This window comes from Balaenoptera borealis, assembly GCF_965194805.1.
Source record: "Balaenoptera borealis genome assembly, chromosome: 3".
Classification (NCBI taxonomy): Eukaryota; Metazoa; Chordata; class Mammalia; order Artiodactyla; family Balaenopteridae; genus Balaenoptera; species Balaenoptera borealis.
In genome coordinates this window covers 40,045,791-40,069,562 of record NC_138866.1, presented here as the reverse complement: position 1 = coordinate 40,069,562, position 23,772 = coordinate 40,045,791, and the positions used below count along the sequence as shown (strand labels likewise).

Genomic DNA, 23,772 nt, shown 5'->3' with positions numbered 1-23,772 from the left:
TTTTATTGATTTTCATTCTAATATTTATTATATCCTTTCTTCTTATTTTGGGTTTACTTTGTTCTTTTTTTCCCAATTTTTTAAGATAGAAACTTAAATTATTTGTTTGAGATCTTTCTTTCTAGAATGGATATTTAAAGCTATAATTTTTTCTCTGCACTGCTTTAGCTGCACCAATAATTTTTGTTTTCATTTTTATACGGTTGAAAATATTTTCTCATTTCCCTTGTTATTTCTTCTTTGACCATGGGTTATTTAGAAATCTGTTGTTTAATTTTCAAATATTTGTGGATTTCCCAAATTTTCTTCTCTTGTTGATTTCCAATTTAAGTCTTTTGTGGTCAGAAAAATACGTTATATGAGTCCAGTCCTATTAAACTTATTGATACTTATTTTATGACACAATATATTCTCTGTTGGGGAAAATATTTGAAACTAATGTGTATTTTACTGTTGTTGGGTAGAGTGTTAGACATTACATCATTTTGATTGATTAATAATGTTGTTTAAATATTCTGTATCGTCACTGGTTTTTTGTCTAGTTTGTCAGTTATTAAGAGTGGAGTATTGAAATCTGTAACTATTTTCAAATTGTCTAGTTCTGTCTTCAGTTATGTAACCATTTTTGTCTTTAGGACTGTTTTGTGGCTCTCTCATGGTTATTGTTTGCATAGTTTATCTTGTTGCACACTTTTGTTTTCAGTCTGTGTCTTTGATTCTAACATGTGTCTTTTGTAGACAGTGTATAGTTGGATTTTGTTTTTCCAGTCCGACAATCTTTGCCCTTTGATTGGTGTGTTTACCCATTTACAGTTAATGTAATTACAGATATGATTTGGCCATTTTGATATTTGTATTCTATATGTCACATGGTCCCTTTCTTTCCTTTTTTCTTGCTTTGTTTTGTGTTAGACATTTAAAATTTTTTTTACTATGCATATTTTTTGAGTTACTTTTTAATGTTACAGTATGCATCTTAGCTTATTACAAACTACTTCATGTTAATACTAATTCAATACCAGTAATCTTTGATCCAGATTAACTCCATTTCTTTTTCCTCTTTTGTGCTATTAATGTCATATATATTATAGTATATGTTAAAAGCCAAATCATACAGTTTTACCATTCTTTGCAGTTATTATTATTATTTTTAAATTATTTTTTATTTTTATTTTTATTTTATTTATTTATGGCTGTGTTGAGTCTTCATTTCTGTACGAGGGCTTTCTCCAGTTGCGGCAAGTGGGGGCCACTCCTCATCGCGGTGTGCGGGCCTCTCACCATCGCGGCCTCTCTTGTTGCGGAGCACGGGCTCCAGACGTGCAGGCTCAGTAATTGTGGCTCACAGGCCTAGTTGCTCTGCGGCATGTGGGATCTTCCCAGACCAGGGCTCGAACCCATGTCCCCTGCATTGGCAGGCAGATTCTCAACCACTGCGCCACCAGGGAAGCCCTCTTTGCAGTTATTTTAAAAACCAGTTAAGAGAAGAAAAGAGGAAGAAACATTTTCATTGCATCTTTTATATTTACCCATGTAATTACCTTTTTAGTGTTCTTTATTTCTTTGTGAGAATTTGAGTTACTGCCTGCTGTTATTTCCTTTTAGCCTGAAAGACTTTAGTACTATTATTATTTTTTGTGATTCATGTCTGCTCGCAACTGATTACTCAGTCTTTGTTTATCTTGGAATGTCTTTATTTTGCCTTTGGTTTGTTGCATAGTTTAGTTGGACAAATAATTCTTGGTTGATAGTATTTTTCTTTCGGCATTTTTAATATGTCATCCCACCACATTCTGACTTCTGTGGTTTCTGATGAGAAGTCAGTTGTTAATCTTATTGGGATTCCCTGATATGTGAATAGTCATTTTTCTTTTACTACTTTCAAGATTTCTTTGTCTTTGTCTTTCTGCAGTTTTAGAGCCCAATAGGGCTTCAGCTTCCCTGATTTTGTCACCTTTTTTGGGATTTAGTATAAAGGGGTAAGTTTTAAAGGAAAATTACATAGGTTTTCACAGTGTTTTAAAAATACTTATAACCTAAACTTATTTCTTTATTTGTTTGCCTTTTTCCTCACATTTTCATAGCCGTGTAATTCAATAATACCTGTTTGAGGAGGGGCTACTTAAGCATCTTTGCTAGTGAGAAATGGTAATAGTGTTTTAGTTTTTTGTTTTACTTCATGTTGTGCTTTCAGATTTTTCTCCTGCCTCATCAGATTTTATGTACATACACACATATATACCTATTTTCTATATATTTGTTAGATAAAAACACATGTATAAAAATAAGGCTTATAGTAATAAAAGGTATTAACTTTTCTTAAGAAACATATGATCTTAATATATTTTCCCTTTGGTGAATATTGAGTGATAATCTTGAAGACTAGGTGAAAGATACCATAGTATATTTAGTATTTGCATTGAGATGTGTATTAACTTATTTAGGAGTTTATGTCCATAAATATTTAGCTTTGGACTGTGTCATTGTCAACTGACATCTGGGACTAAAGTCCCCAATGCGCTAATTTTGCTGCCTTATTCTTTTAGAAGTGTTACTAGGAGCAGGCAACAGAAAGAAAAAAGGTGAGTGGAACCAAGACGAAAAAAAAGGACTAAAACAGATGGCAGGGAAATAAAAATAATAAAAAGTTTCTTAAGCTTTGTTTGTTTTGGATGGTTTTCTTGTTAAGCACATGGAAATACTTTGCAAGTTTGAGAATTACTGACTTCCTACATTGCTGTTTTTGAGAAACAGCAAATCACTCATGTAAACACCATTTTGGATTATTTTGCTGGAACTTTATTTAGGGCTTACTTTTTCATTAGATAAATAACAGTGCCTTCTTTCAAATTGTATTTTGGCAATACATTTGGAGGATCATACATTTAAATTGAACAGTGCTAATTCAAATAAATGACAAACATTCATTCAAAACTTCCTGAGTATTATAGTCTTGTTGATTATATTCTGCTATAAAAATGAATGTTATTTAGTGTAAATGGGCTTTTTAGAATACATCTAAAATCAGTATATTGAGTTGTTTGAAATGCCTGTGGTGCTAGATTTCTTTTCTTTTTTTTTTTTTGTGGTGCTAGATTTCTGTATCTGTAATCATATTAATAAGATCTTTTAGTTGAAGAGTATTTTATACCATTGAATGTACTTACATGTAAATATGCTGTATCAGTATTATTAATCCTACCTCTCCACCCTTTTTTACTGATATGTCCTGTAAGCCCGGAAGGACAGTGGAAATCAGAGTGAGAGTATAAGCCTTCAGATCCTTAAGATCATTTCTTTTTCCATTATACCAGAGTGTCTCTTGAGTTAAACATGTGAAGTAGGAGAGAGACAGGTAAAGATGGAAATGAAAGAAGGAAAAAGTATTTGATACAGGAAATAACGTTAGACCTTGAACCAACCATAGTATCATTGGTAGGAACTCCTACATTGCCCTTGTGTATACAAAGAGGATTATTGATAATGATATGGCTCTGTAAAATAGTCTTTTTATTTCTGTAGTAATGATTTTAGTTTTAGAAATTAGATCTATAAATGTAATCACCCATTTCTGGTACAAGACCTCTTATCCTTGAAATGGTAAATAATTTTGCATAGTTTTTCATAGCTGTCACTAGTTCTAGCAAAGTTCCACTGTGTTTTATCAAAGATTATCAAGCTATTTTCCTTGTGTTCTATATAGTAGCAACTTGTGGTTTTCCAATAGTAGCATTTGGGTTGAGAATGAGAAGTAATGAAAGGTAATTGTAGCCTCCTGACGTTCTGTTTAATGGCATAAGCAAGAGACTTTTATAGGCAGAATAGCAGTGTGGTTAGGGATAGATAAGGGCTTTAATATCAGACTGAGTGGGTTCAAATTCTGGCTCTGTGAGTTAATGCTTATGGGACATGGGTAAATAACCTTATTCATTTGGAATAATATAAGCCTTATTGATTGGAATATATTTTGTAATGTGATATTTGTGAGAATAAAATGAAATTAAATGAAAGTAGGCTCAAAGCAGTTTCTTTGAATGATTTTCTTAGATACTGTAAATTACAAAGCAAACTGTTTTCCAGATTTAACTTATTAGTTCCTTCATAGGTAACATAGTAGATAATTTTTTCAAAAAGTAGAGAAGCTGAAAACAAAGAAGTAAAAGGAAGAGAGTGATTTAAGTGACTAACTCTAAACATAAGTGTTAGAACTGGATGTAGAATTTCCTAAAATTTTAAGCAGTCTAAACACAAAGGAAGAAGAATTTGTTCTAAGTTATAAATAAGTTAATAGGAAATAATGATATAGTTCGTTAAAAGGTATTAATGACTTCTTAAGTCATTGAAGAATGACTTAAAGTATAATTTCATTTTGCAGATAATAGAAGCTCTAAAAGTAACTCCATTCTTTATTGGTTTCACATTTATGGGAGTTTCTATTGAGAAGATGTTGTGTGGTAAATATATGGAAAAATAAACGTTAGTCTGGCCATCACTTGGAATTATTAGAAACAGAAACCAAGAATGTAGAGTAAGTCAAAGCCTTAGATGAACTCATAGTTAAGAAATTAGCTGGTGCTTTATTGATTAAAATACTGTAGTTAAAAAAAAAAAAAAAAAGAAAAAAAAATACTGTAGTTAAGGAAGCTTCCTAAATATATATGAATTTGTATGTGTATTACCATGGTGATTGATGTCAGTGCATTGTTCTCAAGCAAGAGCATATCTCTCTTCAGTAAGAATCATGTTTCCAGGACTTCTCTGGCGGTCCAGTGGTTAAGACGCCGTGCTTCCACTGCAGGGGGCGTGGGTTCGATCCCTGGGGGGAACTAAGATCTGGAATGCCACGCGGTGCGACCAAAAAAAAAAGAAAATAATAATAATGTTTCCTAGAAAGTCTTGTGGGATAAAGAAAGAAGAGAAGAAAAGTTGTAGTTAAACTTCGGTAAGACAGATATCGTGATTTGTACACATAAATAGAGATATAAAATTTTGTTGTGTCATACAGGTTTCATCTCTTCTTCATTCAGTTAGGTGTATACTTTTATACATTTATTTGGGTACTGAGACATATCTGTATAGACTACTTTGGTGCTTTGGTTTTGGTTTTTTGAAGAAGAGATTCAAAATCCAGTGGCCAGTAAGACTTGAGATGATGTTTAATATCTTGCATACTTCTGAGATTCTTTGAATTTCATTATTTATGGTCGCTCAGATTTTACCCAGGGCTTCTGTACCCTAACCAGTTCTCATTGTGGAATTCCTGATGTTACTCTAATTGTCATTTTGATAAATATTAATGCTTTTTGAGAATCTGTTTTTTATATAGGTAAAGATGAAAAATTTGCCCGAAATATCAGTGAATATTTCTTAGCCCATATATTTAAAAGGCAACTACTGCTTTGTATTTTGTTCCAGAAAAAAATGTTTTACAAATGTTCTTTTTAAAAACAATCATAATGTAATAAAAACCAGATGTCCAGTATGCAAAATCATGCAATGCAATTTCTTTTCTTCTAACACCTTAGTGATAGCAGGAAGTTTTGGTTGTGGTGAGGTGCAGGTTGGTGACTTAAGATCAGGGAGCACATTAAGAGTCAGTAGGTTTGAGTGGAATGTTTCCAATTAGGAACTTAGTGTTACAGCATTGTGGGGACATAAAATGCCTGGGAAAGACACTAGGTCTGCTGGATAGGAATGCAAAAGGCAAAATGGGAGAAGCTAAAATTTCAGAAATTTGAAGTTTTTGCCTAAGGCCAGGGTTGCACCCAGGAAAGAGAAAGTAAACTTTTCTTTGTTTTCTCTCCTGTATTGCTTTCAGGGTTCTACACTCAATTTAAGATAATTAATGTTTTATATATTGTTAGCCTAGGATTGTACCCTCTTTCAAAACTTTGTTTCTGCAGGAAGATGTTTTGAGCTCTTACAGGCAGACTTTTGAAAGGTTACCAGTTCCTATATTGATAATTGCCTGTGGTGATTTTATCTGGTGGTAGTGACTAAGAGATGGTCTGCGGAGGTGGTGCAGAATATTCCTCTTCTTTCTCCTCCTGAGGAAGGTGATAATGTAGTAGCATTTTGTAGACAGTACACTCTGCTGTGTCCTTTAAATATATTTTATTTGATTCATTAATATAATTTTACAGGTGAAACTAAGGCTTGTTAAAAAAAGATACTCAAGGTAGAGCTGGGATTTGACTTTTTGGACACCAAAGACTGTGTTTCAAACACTGTGTTATTCTGTGAGGACATAACATGGGGAATTTAAGAGTCAGAAGTTATAGGCAGATAGAGTATTTGCTTGCATTCTTGCTGGAAAGAAGAGAGACATAGATGGGAAAGCTGTTATAGTGTGAAGAACCAAAATAAATGGAGTCTGGTATTGTTCTTACAGCTGCTTTAAGTTATTTGGAGGTTAACCTGGGTTAAACTGCTTGACATTGCAACTATGGGTTCTTTGGATGTTATTTTTAATTATAGTTATGACTTCATCAAGAGTGGTTTTGGAAATTATGGAAATCTTGAAGCGCGTGCATTTCAAAATGAATTAGAGGGCTTAGGTATTTAAAAAATACCACCAGTGTTGACATAGTGTTAGAACATAGTGTAAGATCAAGTCTTGAGACATTTTTAACATATTTGATTCATGTTTTATAGTTATTCTCATCAATTTTTGTTTCCTCAAGTAGTATAAATATTATGAATAAAACTGGTTAGTGATTTTCTAGCATGCTAATTGTATCTATTTAAAGATGTAATGCTTGCAAAATCACTTAAAATTTAATACAAGTTTTTTCCTGAAAGACTACATAAAGAAAAAATGTCTTCTTTTTAGTGATGAATTTAAAAAATGTCCAAACTCATGAACTTCTACTTGTATTCGCTAGACAAAGGGAGAGAGTATTAGAGAGACAAATTGTTTGAAACATCTTTTCTTAGGTCTGGAGCAATATAAATGTGTTGCTTAAAATGTTTAATTTTAATGAAAGAAATTTCTTATTTAACTCTTGTTATTTTGTCATTACAGAATGTATTTGGTATCATCTGTGAACATGTCTGTTTTGTTCACTGTGTATCCCTGATTGCTAAAAATGTAACATTAGATTTTTTTCACCATTAAAAAAATCAATTCATTCATCAATCTTTAAAAAAATTATGATTTTATCTTTTAAATTAAAAAAATTTATTCTGGTAAGATACACATACATAAGATTTACCATATTAACTGTTTCTAAGTGTACAGTTCAGTAGTATTAAATATATTCATATTGTTGTGCTACCAACACTACAATCAATCTCCATTATTTTTTTCATCTTGTAAAACTGAAATTCTGTGTCCATTAAACAATACACCCTGCCCCCCGCCCCCATAAGTCTACAGGCATTTTCCCCAATTGTTTGTACACTTAATAGTAATAAAATAAATTAGAAGAATTTAGAGCAAGGAAATATTCACCTGAATCAACATATTTTAGTTTCCTTTATTTTGAGCAGTTAGCTGATAAGCTAGTTTGAACCTGACTTTCAAGATAGAATACTTTTGAGGTTATAGTAGTTTCTTTGTTTTCAACAGGCAAGTCTTGATGATAGATCAATTAGCAAATCCTGAAGAATTAATGTAAATGGTGTGGTAATTCCTGTTATAAGAGATACTTCTTAGAACTCATGAAATTCCTCTTTCCCCCAGGGTATCAATCTGCTCTTGAAGTGAGGAAGTATACTAGTTGCAGTCATGTGTATCATAGCTCAGTTCAAAATTCTTTAGAAATGGAAACTGTTTTTAAAATGCTATGGGAAAGCTAATTAAAATTGAACTTTGAAATTAAAAAGAAAACACAAAACAGTGTATAAGTAAAGGTTAATATTTTCTCTGAAATGTTTTTAAAAGACTCATAGGAGTGCTGTAGGAAGATTTTTTTAAACCTATTTTCTTAAAGTATAGCTCCTTGAAGACAGGTGTTTATTATTTTGCAGCATTGACCTTGCTAAAAACAGCAAGGTAGGCAATTATCCTTAGGTCTGAGTATTCAAAGTATTATTATTTTTGAATAAATATTAAGAGACTAACTTTAACAACTTTTAGTACGTATGTTTTGTGTGCTAGCTTTTTCCTAATGTAAAATGAATCTCAATATGCCATATGATTGGTGACAAATAAGAAACTCCTTATGCAATTAAGGGAAGATCTATTTATTTAAGAGCTCTCAAAGGTTGTAAAAGATTATACTTGGCTGTATGTGAAGGATAAATGTTGTGCAATAATGCCCCTTAGTTCCCCTTTTATAATAAATCTCAGCTGTGTGTTCAGCGCAAGGGCTCAGTGCCAAAAAGAACAGGTTCAACTTGTCTGTGAGGATTTGCACCACAGTAAAGTGCACAACTGCTTTTGTAGAGGTCATTGTGGAGGTCACAGGCATGTACAGTTGAATGAAAGCAACTTTAAAAACATGTAGAACAGATAGTGTTACTTAAGACTCAAGGATCAATGTTAACTTGAAACATTAAAAGGATGGAAAATCACAAAAAGAACCCTCACATACATTTTTCACTTTATCTATATATGTTTATATGTTTTCAAATGGATTTAAAACACTTTCTTTGGCACCTTGTCCCAGCGTATTTTAAAAGAACTGCAGAATCACTTTTATAATAATTGCCCAGACTTGGAAACATTAACTATTTTAATGTTTGCTAAATTCTGAGCAGTGCTTTGAACAGAGTTCATAAGATAAAGGTAGGATATTATGGTGGTAGAACAGAGTATTCAGGGGTGTGTGTGTGTGTGTGTGTGTGTGTGTGTGTGTTGGGAGCTGGGAAAGGGGAGTGTGGGTAAGTTCTAATGAAAAGGCAGATTTGGTCTAAAGGAGAATGCCTCCATGAGTCATATTCTCCTGAACTTAGGATCGAAAAGATTCAAAATTAACAACAAAGAAAGACTCTTCTCCCCATTATCTCACAAATACTTTCATATTTTTTGTGGTAAGTAGAAATAACTCAGAAATAACAAGAGGAGAGACTATAAGACCCATGAGTCCAACCTGTAGAAGTTTTGGATTTAGAATAAAGAACACCAGAAAATAATGTAACTAAGTAATTAAGTAGATGCAGAGCTTACTTAGAGTTGTGTTTTACCTAGAGTTGTGTTTGGTCATAGAGCGACTATTTCTTTTGCTTTTTTTAAAAAAAAAGTGATCAAAATGGCAGGCAGCCATTGGTTTCAGTATAGAGATTAATTAGTAATCTTTAGAATATGCTTCAGCAAATGCAGCTGACTGTCAGTAGCACCTGTCTCAGCAACTGGTAGAATGTTAGTGCTTTTATTCAGCCTGTAATTTCCAGAAGGGCTTTAAAGCTGTGTTCATTAAAGTCTCCCATACTAATTGCTTTCTTTGTCTTCTAGGGCACTGTTTTACTAAATGTACCTCTCATTTATTTATTTATGTGTATATTTATGTATTTATTTATGAAGGTTATAAAATAAAGTTAGTTTTTTTAATTTTAAGAAAAGAAAACAAATTATGTGATAGTCTGTGTACTCCTGTATTTGTGGAACCATTTTTATGCTTGGTGAACACATAATGTTCTCAGATGAAAAATTTACCAAGATTATGATTTTTTCTGCATTGCTTTTGTAATTCATATCATAAACATAAAACATGTCTGTCAATTATGAAAAATGATCTGTTAAAGTGTAGTAAAATGTGATTTAAAGATTTGGTTATTAAGTCAACTTTCTAGGAAGGTAGCTTACCTCTACATTGCTAGGAATTCTTTCTAGCTGAAGTAGTCTTTCTGGTTCATATTTCAAAATATATTCAATTTTCACAGATTCATAGACAAGCCACAACTTTGTATATTTTTTTGAGGAAGATAATATTTTTGCTTGTTATAAAAAGAAGACTGAACTTCTAAGAAGAATGAAACACATATCTCAGTACAGGTGAAATCTGCATCAATCTAAATGTGCTATGGCAAAGTTGAATGTGAATATTTTCTAAAAAGAAATTGAGTTGTATGTTTTAATGAACTAGGGTAACTGTCATTTAAAAAGCACTTATATACTAACATTTTTAAAACAAATGAGCATTTCCTAATTTACGTTTAATAAATATAAATATATATTGCTGAATGCTTCAAAGTAGAATCAGTTCTGGTGGTGTATCCTTTCTATCATCCGTTCACTAGTGCCTAACATCCACTAAATGTTCAGATAAATCAATTTTAATACCATAGTCCTGTAATAAGAAAGTGCTTGGTGAATTCTGGCAGTATAGGGCTTAAAACCTGGGTAGGTTACTTGGCCTTGGAGAACATGAGTTTCTTTTCCTGTAACATAAACAAAATAATACTTACCTCAACTGTATGGATAGGGACTAGCATAGTACATGGCATACAGTAGATGTTCAGTAAATATTTCCGTGTCCTTTGTGTGGAATCCCACTGTTAAGTAATAACATTCTATATCTGCATGACTTTAGTAAAAGACAATTTATGCGAAATTGTAAGGGAATCAGAGAATCCTAAATATTCTATCCTATTCTACATTTACAGTCTAGATCTAATTACATGGTGGTTTTGTAAAGGTGGTAGTGGTGATATGTGTTTGGGGAAGGCAGATTGGGATGGTTAAGGTATTCCTAGTATTTGTTGTTTCCTTTTAGGACAGAAGAAGGATAAAGTCAGTATAGTTTGGCTTAGCTGTTTATTTTCTACAGTGGGAATAGCACAATAACTACTCATTCTGTAGTTAAATGACCTCAAATAGAACCATATTTGTTATGTAGTTTTTTGGGGGGATGGCTTGGATTAGAGGATTGGAGTGAGTGGGATACTGTGGATCATTATAAAACATTTGCTCATTCATGAAACAAACATTCCTAAATATGTACCAAGCACTGTACTAGGCACAGAGGGTTTATATCTAAATAAAATATGATTTCTTGAATTATTCAGTCTCTATTATGGTGTAAAGAAGCTTTCTGCTACCTTTTCACTGAAGAATATTTCTGCTTCAAAATACTACTAATATTATGTGATATTTTTTGTTTTGCTTATATCATAATAGTAATATTTGTAGAAAATTATATAAAGCAATTTTCATATTTTATCATATTCAAAAATTTAGACTTATGTGTAAGTTGTTGTTATTGATGGTTAACTAAAAGTTCACTTAAAGTACCAAGGTAAGAATTCTTTTTTGGAAACTATTTTTGCAATTACTAAAAGTAAATGAGCTAAAATGCTATATGCCTGAAAAGTTTGTAAAATTGCTGGTAAATGCTGTTTTTCTTAAAATTAGTGCAGACTCTTTTAACGAGGTAGATTTTGTTTCACCAAATAGTCTCCTTGATGTTTTTCTTTTCTGATCTTTTTATAGAAACAGTTATGATTTGCTGGACGCTCTGTCCTCTTGGCCACAAATGGTAGTTCAGTAGCAAGACAAGCATCAGAGAAAGAATGTAAAAATAATACTTTTCAACACTGCCTCATTTATCAGTCCTCAAGGAAAAATAAAACCTAGGACAACAAAACCAAACAAGATAAACAGAATCTTTTTCTTGGATCCTACTTTTTCTTTAAGCTAATGCCATATCTCCCTATTTTTATTTTATCTTAGAATTCGATGAAAATAATAATCAAGTTTATTCAGTGTTTCTACTTCTCAACTCCCATTCTTTCTTCTATCATTTGTATTCTGGCTCCTATTTTCACTACCGCACTGAAGCTGTTCTTGGTAATAAAATTCTTTTCACTAGAAATACTCTTCCTTTCCCTCCATTTCAGCCTCATCAGCCTTCATAGCCCATCTCAAATGTCATTTTTGTCTATGAATTCAATTGAATGAACATTCAAATACCTGTCATGTTCAGCAGAGTCATATCATATGTACATTTAACTTATTTGAATTCACCTAAAGTTGAAAACACCGAACGAGGGAGAAAACTAGCAAAGAATTCCTCTCTTCCCCCAGTAAAAAATGTTTTTGAAACAACAAAGTTGCTAAAAGCAAGACAAGTACTTTATCTGGTTTTCCACAGAACAAACAGTAATCTATTCTAATGCTGGAGGAAAAACTAGCTGAGTTGGATTTATATAAAGAGATTATAATATGCGCAGAACAATGTACAGTATACTTTATGGGCTATTTAAAGGATTTTTGAGGGGTTATTTTGACCAGTTTTTGCCTTACTCTGACTTTAGAACCAAGTTTAACTCCTGTGCAAGGTGTGACTTCATTGTTATAGCTGTGTTGAACTTAAATCAGTCACATCACTTAGGATCCTTCTCGATAACATTTGGATGTCTCTTGGATGTGTTAGGTATAGAACTATTTAAGGCAGCGAAGACTAACTTAGTTCCTTTTCTGTCTTTATTTTTGTATCATGGAGGAGAGAAGTTTGTATACATAATTATAGTCAAAACACGTTACATCAGAGGGAGAAAATGTTATTCCTTTTATATTTAATGTTCACCTATAGTTTGGAACCCTGGGCTTTCTGAAAACTAATTGCACGTGTCCACAAATATATTGTTGCATTTAGTTTCTACATAAGCCATAGTAGTTCTACATCAATACAAAGGAATTCATAGAAATGCTTTTTTTAAAAAAACGTTCAGGGAATTCCGTGGTAGTCCAATGGTTAGGACTTGGCGCTTTCACTGCCGGGGCCCGGGTTCAATCCCTGGTTGGAGAACTAAGATCCTGCAAGCCACACAGCATGGCCAAAAAAATAAATTAATTAATTAACTTTAAAAATGTGCAGGATTTGGTTGTTATTATATTCGACGTACTTTAACGATATTAATCTTTTTCTAAAGATATTATTTCCTAATTTTTCCCCTACATTTAACATTTCTGTATATGTTACATTTTATTTTTGAAATTCTTTCTCAAGGAATAGTTTAGATTGGTGTGACAATATGAGTTCTAAAATAGAGTTGATGCATTATTAAAGAACATTTTTCTGTGTGGTAATTTGAACACTAATGATGTGTATGGTGGGGAGGAGATTACACATGAATTTAGTTAACAAAGACTTAAAGTAATTCCCCTGTAGTGAACAGATTTTGATGATGTTTTCTCAGGGCCAATTTGATGTAGAAACAGTTTCAGAGACTTGGCTTGGCCAAGTGAGGATATAACTTTTTTAGGACTATTTGATTTCTAATGAACAAGAAGTTTAAGCCCAACTAGATAAAGAAATTCTTCTTTGATGTTTCAAAGCATCTTACATATTCAAATGGAACTGATCGTCAGTAAAGAGCCAGAAAAATATGGTGCTGTTCCTAGTGTATTCAAGATGAATCCTCGTTCATATTCTGGAAAAATCTGGTTTTTTTTTTGAGAAGGAAAAATTTGGGGAAAAATAGGTAATCTAGCTATTAGGCATCGTATTTCAAAAAACAGGAATGCTCATAAAGGCTGATTTGTGGGAATAAGTCAATGTTAGAATGCTTAAAAACACCAACCCATAATCATTTTTTTTAAAAAGTTATATTCTGCTCATTCCAAAACATGGATTCAGAAAGGGAATGGAGTCTGATGATTCTAGTAGAGACTTGGGTATCTGGGAATTAGTGATTGTTTTTTCCACTGGCCGTTTCTTTAGTATATATAGAATCAAGCTGTTTTACATTAAATTTGGGGAAAATTATTTTTATTTTCATCATACATTATCAGATAGTGGTTTATTTCCACTGCGGTCATGAAATCGTAGCAGATGGGACCTGGACGAACATCTAGTCCAACCCTCCAGTTTGCCCCCACCCCCTCATTGTTGTTGATGAATATGAAGCTTAGAGAAATAAAATCACCTCAGTTCATTTTAGTTTAGAGGCAGTGTTAGCATAAGTATATAGTTACTTCTTACCATGCAGGGTCTTGTCCCTCATTTGTCTTACGCTGTTTACTGTAAATTTTGAAAGAAATTAGAGAAAGCCATTTCTATGGGGGAAAATGAATTGTACTTACCATGAAATTATGTGCTACCGGAAAGTTGTTACCATGCAGCTGTTGCTGTGATGACAGGCTGATATCACCCTAGAGTGACCAGAACAGCATAGTATAAAAATTGCTCTGCTTGCTCCTAAAATAAATTGAAAACAACTGAATTACCAAAAGAAATTACCTAGAATCAGTAGCTTGACGGCAGTGCCATGTGTATTTTTTAAGTATTCTCTATTCCATTAAAAAACTGTGTGAGTATGCACACAAATACAATTTTAAAAATATGTCCACATATACATACAGATGCATACATGTGTACAAATAGAAAACACATGTACATATGTGCACACACATATTTAAATTATTAGGACATTTACCGACATAGAAACAGTATTTCAAAAATCATTAATTGATTTTCTGAAAGGTCTCCTGTAGATGTTTTCCCTGGAAATAATCAGTAGAATTGTACTGGTTTAATGCTCTGAGACCAGTGAAATATTCTGGTTTCTAATTCCCTTTAGCAATGTGATACATTCTATAGGATTCGATAATTTTAACATGTGAGAGGATCCAGTTTTTTAAGAACAGTCACCACTATCATTGTTTTGTTGTTTGTTTGTTTTTATTTTGCATTTAGATGATTCAACAAAATAAAAGTAAAAGGAACAATCTCATTGAAAAGTGATCTACTAGAATATAAGCTTGTTGGTGGCAGGGGCTTGTATCTGTTTTGTTCACTGCTGTACTTTTTAGTTTTTGGCTACAGTTAGTGTTCAGTATTTGTCTTTTGAATGGGTGTTGATTACAGCAGAATAACCACAATGTTTTGTTGTCTGAAATTTTGTTGAAATGAGTTCTTAAGTGGCTAGAAAGCACATTTCCAGGCTAGGGAAAAAAAGCATCTACTGACTTTCTCTAATGAATAAGAAACAGTATTAAAGTGTGGAGAATCTGGAGATGTATTCCTTACGTACTCTCGTAGTACATGTGATTACAAAATTCCAATTGTTTACATGTAGTAAGAGCATTGTGAAATGTATAGAATTTGGAAACCTGACTCTCCATCTTACTGTTTTTCTAATGTTCATACTACTACACCAGATGACTGTTCACATGCCCCTTTGTATTATTCATTCATTCTACAAAATACCGAGCAGCTCTTCGGTGCCAGGTACTGCGCTGTGAGGCATGGCAGTGAACAACCGGGCCTTGCAGTCTAATGGGGGAGACAGATGTTAAACAGATATTTATACACAGAGTTTATTAGCAAATATAAAAATTAAGAGAGTTCTGAATCTTAAAATTTTGTTAAAGGATTTTCAGAATCATTTAACCCATCACTCTGAATTGCTAATACTTTATGAATTACAGCCTGTTCTGTGGTACTTAACAAAATCATATACTGATTGATATGGAAGGGTATTTTCATTATTGCTTATTTCAACAACCTATAAATGATTACTAATTAACTTTTCTGTTGCTGTTATTTTAATTAGAAAATAATATATTTTCTTTATTAATGTTATTTTAAATGGCTTGCTGCATTCTGAGTTTGTGCGTGTGTGTGTGTGTGTGTGTGTGTGTGTGTGTGTGTGTGTGTGTGTTGACGTAGTGACCAGAAGATTTTTAAAGTAACAGTTGTTTTCAGAGTTAACTTTATCTCTTATTAAATGGCTTCCAGAAACCTAGATCATATAATTTTTAATTTGGAATTAAATCCTGCATTTTAGAGTTAGCACAAAAGATAGTTTGTGCTTTTTCTTTACTTGAGGGACATGAATAACGATAATATTTGTGGTGTACTATAGATTATCTAACGGATAAATCTCAGTAAATTGTAAACTTTTTTATGGTAGACTTGAAGCTTGCTGAGTAAGACAAGTTAAAGATATATTTCAAATTATTACTTAAAATTACAGCCGTGTATAATTACCTTTGTCAGCATTTGCATTGTTCTTCAAATGTTTTTATGTTTTTCTATATGGAAATGAGCTGAATTTTGGAAACTCTTTCCACAAATGCTTATATTTTTGACTAGCAAATTATTGAAATATAACTTAGGGCCCTAAGGTATATCTTAGAAGAGAAACAGGGGCTCCATTTTGTTACATTCTAGGGGAGTAAAACATTAATTATACTATTGAATGTAGAGTTTGCCTGCAATTTTCCCCCTGAGTGTAGATATTATCTAAGGTTGCATGATTTGCTGTGGCTCTTCTTGCTACATTTTTACCCTCAACGCCTCATTTATTTATTATTTATATGGCAAGGACAACAGAAATTGAAAGGGCGTCAGTTTTGCGTTACGGCTTTGAAAGTCAGCAAAATGTAGTTGAATTACTTAATGTGGGTGTTATTCAGGACTCATTACTAGGATCTCACTCTTTATACATTTGTCTCCCCCAAATTTTATATTTTCTCGTGACTTTGCCCATCATTTTGTTGATGATAATAGCAAAGTTTCTCTTGGGTTTATTTTGTATTTTTAGCTGCTTTTACTGAATATTTCTACTTGGATATTTCATATATAGTCAGCAACATTGATTTGATTTGAACCACCATCTTAAACTCTTTATTTTGTAAACAGCTTTATTGAGATATAGTTTACTTACTATAAAAAATTACTCATTTTAAATGTATGATTTGGTGATTTTTGTACTTCTTTGTAGTCACTTTGCATTCACACTTCTAGCCCCTAGTGATTATTAATGTACTTTCTGTCTGTAGTTTTACCTTTTCTGGACATTACTTATAAATGGAATCAAACAATATGTAGTCTTTTGCCTAGCTTCTTTTTTTTAGCATAAAATTTTTGAAGTTCATATGTTGTAGCATGTATCAGTATTTTATTCCTTTTTGTTGCTAAATAGTATTCAGCATATGAATATTAAATGAATGAATTCATATTCATATTGTATGAATATACTTCATTTTGCTTATCCATTCACCAGTTGATGGACATTTAGATTGTTTCCACTATTTGGCTACCATGAGTAATGCTGCTGTTCTTATAAAAGTCTTTGGTCATGTGTTTTCATTTCTTTTGGGTAGATACCTTTGAGTGGAATTACTAAGTCATATAGTAAATTTATTTGTAAATTTAAGAAAAACTGCCAAACTAATTTCAAAGTGGTCACACCTTTGTACACTCTCACCAGCAACGTTTAAGGGTTGTAATTTCTCTCTACATCCTCAGTGACACTTTGATTATGGCCGTTGTAGTGGGTGTGAAGTAGTATTTCATTGTAGTTTTAATTTGCATTTTTCTAAAGGTTAATGGTGTTGAACATCATTTCATGTGCTTATTAGTCCTATGTGTATCTTCTTTGGTGAAATGTCTATTAAAATCTTTGCCCATTTTTAAATTGGGGTTTTTGTTTTTTTTAAAGAATTATTCAGCTATAAGAGTCCTTTGTGTATGTTCTGGATACAGATTCTCTATAAGGCATGTAATTTGCAAGTATTTTCTCCCAGTCTGTGTTTTATCTTTTTTAAAAAAATCTTCTCTCCTCAAACCTTCTCTTTCCCAATTACCCTGTTTCTGTTAGTCTTCAGCTCTGTCTGGTTTTCACATTTTAGTATTCAACTCAGCTATTCCAGATTGCTACCAAGTCTTGCAGTCTTAATTATAATCTTTTTTTTTTCTCTTCCTCTCAGTCACTACTCAAATCTTCAAACCTAATTACTAAAATAGCTACAAAGCTGACCTACTTGATTCTAGGCTCTTTTTTCTTTAGCACTATTGTATTTTCTCGGCTATAAATGCTTAGCTATTTTCTTTTCAGACTAACAAAGATTCCATGATACATCTTTAAACTATTTATAATGAAAAATTTCAAAAAGAGCAAAGTAGAAAAATCATACAATGAATATTCGTATGCCTAATGTCTAGATTCAGTAATCTTTAATTTGCTTCATATATATGTATCTTTTTCTGCACCATTTTGAAGTAAATTGCAGTTACTGTGAAATTTTACCTTTAAATTCTTTAACCTGCATCTCCCTCTGACCTGCCCTGATGTAGGACATTCTTATATGTAACCATAATGCCATAGTCACACAAAACAAAATTAATAAAAATTCTCTAATGTAATCTTATACCCAGTCCATATTCAGATTTCATCAGTTGTCCCCCAAATGTCTCATGACTGTTTTTTCCCTTCCTAAATTGTTACTGAGCTAATGACTCTTGTTATATTTATTAAACCTCTTAATTCTTTTAAAATCTAGAACAGCTCATATCTCATGCTACATTTCTTGCTTTTCTTTCTCATGCCACTGACTTATTGAAGAGACCAAGCCAGTTGTCATATAGTATGGTTTTTGATTTTTCCCCTATGGTGTTATTCAGTATGGTCCCTAGTATATTTTTTTTTTTTTTTTTTTTAATTATTATTTATTATTTATTTATCTATTCATGGCTGTGTTGGGTCTTCGTTTATGTGCGAGGGCTTTCTCCAGTTGTGGCAAGCGGGGGCCACCCCTCATCACGGTGCACGGGCCTCTCACTGTCACGGCCTCTCCCGTTGCGGAGCACAGGCTCCAGACGCGCAGGCTCAGCAGTTGTGGCCCACGGGCCCAGCCGCTCCGCGGCATGTGGGATCCTCCCAGACCAGGGCTCGAACCCGCGTCCCCTGCATCGGCAGGCAGACTCCCAACCACTGCGCCACCAGGGAAGCCCCCTAGTATATTTTTATTATCTTTTTTATGGTTATAAAAATTATACCCATTTTGGCCGATTAGAAAATACTGCATAAAGATAAAAATATAAATCATAATCTCATCACCTAGAGATTACTACAGTTAATATTTTGGTGTTTTTATTATAGCTTTTTTCTTATGCAGATTTAAAAAATAGTTTAGATCATCCTTATTATGCACTTACTAGTTTATTAATTTCTCTTTGAACATAATTTTAAATGGCATACATGCTGTTACAGTCGAACTCATGTTTACTTAATTTTCCCAGTATTGCTGAACATTTATGTTCCTTTTGGTTTTTCACAATTATAAACTGTGATGGTCAGTCTTTTGAATAAAGATTTGATTAGTATATTTCTGTTTTGTTCTTATAAATTCTTTCAAGTGGAATTATTGGGTTAAGCTATATGAATACTTTAAAGGTTTACTAAATTGTTTTTCATAAAGAAAGCAATTCCATTATTTGCTCTCCTATCAGCAGCGTATGAGAACATCTTTCTCCACACTCTCTTGTCATATTGGGTGTTATTCTTTCACTTTATCCTTTATTTGGTAATTTGATGGAGATTTGTTTTGACATTGTTTTGAAGGGTCTGATTTTTTACCATATGAGTTCAAATTAGTCTTGGAATATTTTCTGGCTGTAATGTAAGCTGTACCATACTGATTCAGTGTCTTTCGGCCCCCACTTCCCCATATATCCATTCTCTGCTCCTGTTTATTTCATATAGTCTCAAGACACACATACTGCTCTAGTAACATTGCTGTCTTCTTTATTGCCTTGCTTTTGTAGACTTTGTCTGCCCTCTGAGGTCTTGCACAAGTTGCACTGTTTCAGTTTTCCACCTTTCATTGATTTTTCCTCTCTTTTGATTTTTCTATAGCCCTCTTCAGTCTATACTATATCATTTGGTGCCAAGTCAAATTTAGTTCAGGTGTTGAATATCACTATTGCATCATACAGTGTGACTTCTTTAATCTGAATCCTCCTTTTCCTGATAATTTAGAATAATATCACACTTACTGTTTTGTGTAGAAATATCACTTTCATTTTCATTTTGCATCCAGAAACTTTTAAACACTGTTTTGCCTCCAGTCACGTAAAAACCCCTAACATTTTCCTCATAGGACTTCTTGTTGAGATAGCTGGTCTCTTGGTGATTTTTTTTTTTAATCTTAATTATGTCAGTGATTTGTACTGTAAATTCTTCCTCAGGTTTAGATTTGAGAAACTTGGCATCTATCTCACACCAGTTTTGGGGGGAAAAGATTGAATGTTAGAAGACTAGGTTGTGTATCATTTATGAACTTTGTTTTCTCATTCTCATGATAAATAGAATTACCACTGAGTAATGTTTATTTCTCTCTAAATGCTATAAAAAAATTTGTCTTTTTGAACCTATGGCATTTTGACCATATCTAAATTATTAGAATTTGTATAGAAATCTAGGACTTATTAATATCAGACTTTTAAATTGAGCAACTGTGATTATATTGTCTAAAAATAGGATATTGATAGGCAGTGTGGTATGGTAGAGCCCACACTAGACAGGAATTAGGAGATATGACTCTAACTATGTCACCTTAGGAGAAATTTATATTTTAGGGGTCTTAGTTTCTTTATCCATAAAATAAGGAAGTTAGGGGAAAAGAACACAGGCTTTAGAATCTGACACCCTGGCTTTTAATCCTCAACCTGGCATTACCTACAGTGTGACCTTGCTAAGTCACATATCTAAGCCCCTGTTCCTCATTTGTAAAGTAGGGATGATAGTATTTATCTCATAAAACTATTGTTAATACTAAAGAAATAATACATTAAAAGCTTTTAGACCAGTGCCTGGCACTGAGTAAATAATGTTAGCTATTATTATTATATGATCTTTTATGTACCCACAAACTTGCAGACAAGACTTTGGATTATATGACATCATAACTTTTAACTTGGGCATCATTGTTGCTATTTAGGGAATGATTACTTTTAATGTGCTCATTCCCACGTTAATGACTTAAGAGAGCCTGTCTGTTTTTTGAATATTATCTTCCTTGGAAAATATTCCAGCTCTTGGAATTATCCATTTTGTATCATCTTTCCTGGGTCTTGCTTTCTAATTTGTAATATGAAAATGGAGTAATCAAAGTAATCTGCATTACTGTGTTATGGGATAACTATAATATAATAGGTGTCCTTTTAAAATTCTTACAGTTTACTTTTTCTTCTTTTTTTTTTAACCTAAAAATGTGACAGCAATACTGGACTTTTTGTATAATGTGGCAGGAGAATATAGTACTTAGTAACTTATGAAGAAGACACTTTGAAACAAGGATGTCAAAATGCCACTCAAAATGTCCCGCTTAGGCAGGCCCCTTCTTAACCTGTGTAATACTCTGTACTCAGATTCACTGTTCAGAAATTGGATTACTGAGAGGTAGTACAAGATTTAGCTTGACAGTTTCAAGTTTATTAAGAAAGACTCTGAAACATATGGAGGTTAAGGGTTAAAATAATGTTAATGGAGTTTTCCATAAATCTCACTTTTATCTCGTTTTTGATGTGTATTATTTCAGCCAGGTAAATGAGAAAATCAGAGTATCTAAAACCATTTTTATTTTTTTAATTTTAATTTTTTTTAAAGACACATTTTTCATTTTCACCAAGAATTTTTATTATTTTTTTAAAATTTTATTTTATTTTTGGCTGCGTTGGGTCTTCATTGCTGCACACGGGCTTTCTCTAGTTGCGGCAAGTGGGGGCTACTCTTTGTTGAGGTGTGCGGGCTTCTAATTGCGGAGGCTTCTCTTGTTGCGGAGCATGGGCTCTAGGCAGGTGGGATTCACCTAGTTGTGGCGCGTGGGCTCAGTAGTTGTGGCTCACAGGCTCTAGAGCACAGGTTCAGTAGTTGTGGCGCACGGGCTTAGTTGTTCTGCAGCATGTGGGAATCTTCCCGGACCAGGGCTCGAACCCGTGTCCCCTGCACTGGCAGGCAGATTCCTAACCACTGTGCCATCAGGGAAGTGCTAAAACCCGTTTAAAAAAATTGTGGTAAAATATGTATTACATAAACTTTACCATTTTAACTATTTTGAAGTATGTTCATGGTGTACATCCATCACCACCATCCATCTCCAGGATTTTTTTTATCTTCTCCAGTTAAAACTCTGTACTCATTTAAATAGTAATGCCTCATCCCCTGCCTCCCCACACCCTCTGGCAATCATCATTCTGCTTTCTGTCTCTATGAATTTGACTACTCTAAGAACTTCATATAATTGGAATCATACAATATTTATCCTTTTGTGACTGGCTTATTTCATTCACTTAGCATAATGTCTTCAAGGTTCATCCATGTTTTAGCATGTATCAGATTTCTTTCCTTTTTTAAGACTGAATAATAGTCCATTGTGTGAATACCCTATTCACTATCCATCGATGGACACAGGGTTACTTTTACCTTTTGGCTATTGTGAGTAATGCTGCTATGAGTAGGGGTGTACAAATATCCGTTCAAATTCCTCCTTTCACTACTTTTGGGTGTATACCCAGAAGAGGAGTTGTTGGCTTATATGGTAATTTTATATTTAATCTTTTTTTAAAAAATTAATTAATTAATTAATTTATTTATGACTGTGTTGGGTCTTCATTTCTGTGCAAGGGCTTTCTCTAGTTGTGGCAAGTGGGGACCACTCTTCATCGCGGTGTGCGGGCCTCTCACCATTGCGGCCTCTCTTGTTGCGGAGCACAGGCTCCAGACGCGCAGGCTCAGTAATTGTGGCTCACGGGCCCAGTTGCTCCATGGCATGTGGGATCTTCCCAGACCAGGGCTCGAACCCGTGTCCCCTGCATTGGCAGGCAGATTCTCAACCACTGCGCCACCAGGGAAGCCCTATATTTAATCTTGTAATCTTTTGAGGAATTGCTGTCTGTTTTCCATAGTAGCTGCACCATTTTACATTCCCATCAGCAATGCACATGAGTTCCAGTTTCTCCACATCCTTGCCAACACTTGTTATTTTATGTGGTTTTTTGTTTTTGTTTTTGTTTTGGATAATAGCCATCCTAAATAGCTGTGGGTGTTAAGTGCTACAGTTGGGCCCTCTGTATTTGTGGGTTCCACATCCATGGCTTCAACCAGCCATGAAATTCAGTCTGGGTTTGGTTGAATTCATGGATGCAGAACCCAGGCATGAGGAATCTGGGGATAGGGAGGTCTGACTGTGCTAGTATGCCATTTTATATAAAGGACTTCTGCATCCATGGATTTTGGTATCCCTGGGGCAACTTGGAACCAGACCCCTCAGGGATGCTGAGGGGCAATTTTATATCCTCATGGTTTTCATTTGCATTTCCCTAATGACTAGTGATGTTAAACATCTTTTTTGGTGCTTATTGGCCATTTGTACATCTCTGGAGAAATGTCTGTTCAAGTCCTTTGCCTGAGTTTGGTGAAGGAGTTTTGAGGTCACAGTGTCAGAGAAGCTATTAATATGATGGTAAACAAGCTAGGATAATGCTACATGGTATTAAACTTGTTGAAGAGAAAAACCATGAGTCATATGCAAACATCCACAGTGGTCGTTCCTCACTGCCTCAGTTGCACTGTATCACCTTTATAAATTTATTTATTTATTTATTTATTTTTAGCTGTGTTGGGTCTTCGTTTCTGTGCAAGGGCTTTCTCTAGTTGCGGGGAGCGGGGGCCACTCTTCATTGCGGTACATGGGCCTCTCACTATCGCGGCCTCTCTTGTTGCAGAGCACAGGCTCCAGACGCGCAGGCTCAGTAGTTTTGGCTCACGGGCCCAGTCGCTCTGTGACATGTGGGATCTTCCCAGACCAGGGCTCGAACCCCTGTCCCCCGCACCGGTAGGCAGACTCTCAACCACTGTGCCACCAGGGAAGCCCACTGTATCACTTTTAATTTACGGTTTTTACCTTTTTCTTTCTTTAAATAAAAGAGAACAAATGTTTTATGTATCCAACTTAGTAATTTAAGTAATGGAAACTAAGGGAGGTAATGAGAAATAAATTTTAAACTAGAAAACATTGGAATTAATAACTGTAAGAACTAGTTTTTATTAAAAAGTTAGGACATAGAGAAGCTGATGAGAACTATACCAAGAAAAATA

General features: G+C 33.7%; 1 protein-coding gene across 4 annotated transcripts in view; it reads left to right on the top strand.

The window, feature by feature from the left end:
* MNAT1 (MNAT1 component of CDK activating kinase) overlaps positions 1 to 23,772 on the top strand; it is a 211,877-nt gene that overhangs the window by 95,138 nt on the left and 92,967 nt on the right. The gene's annotated exons all lie outside the window — the stretch shown is intronic.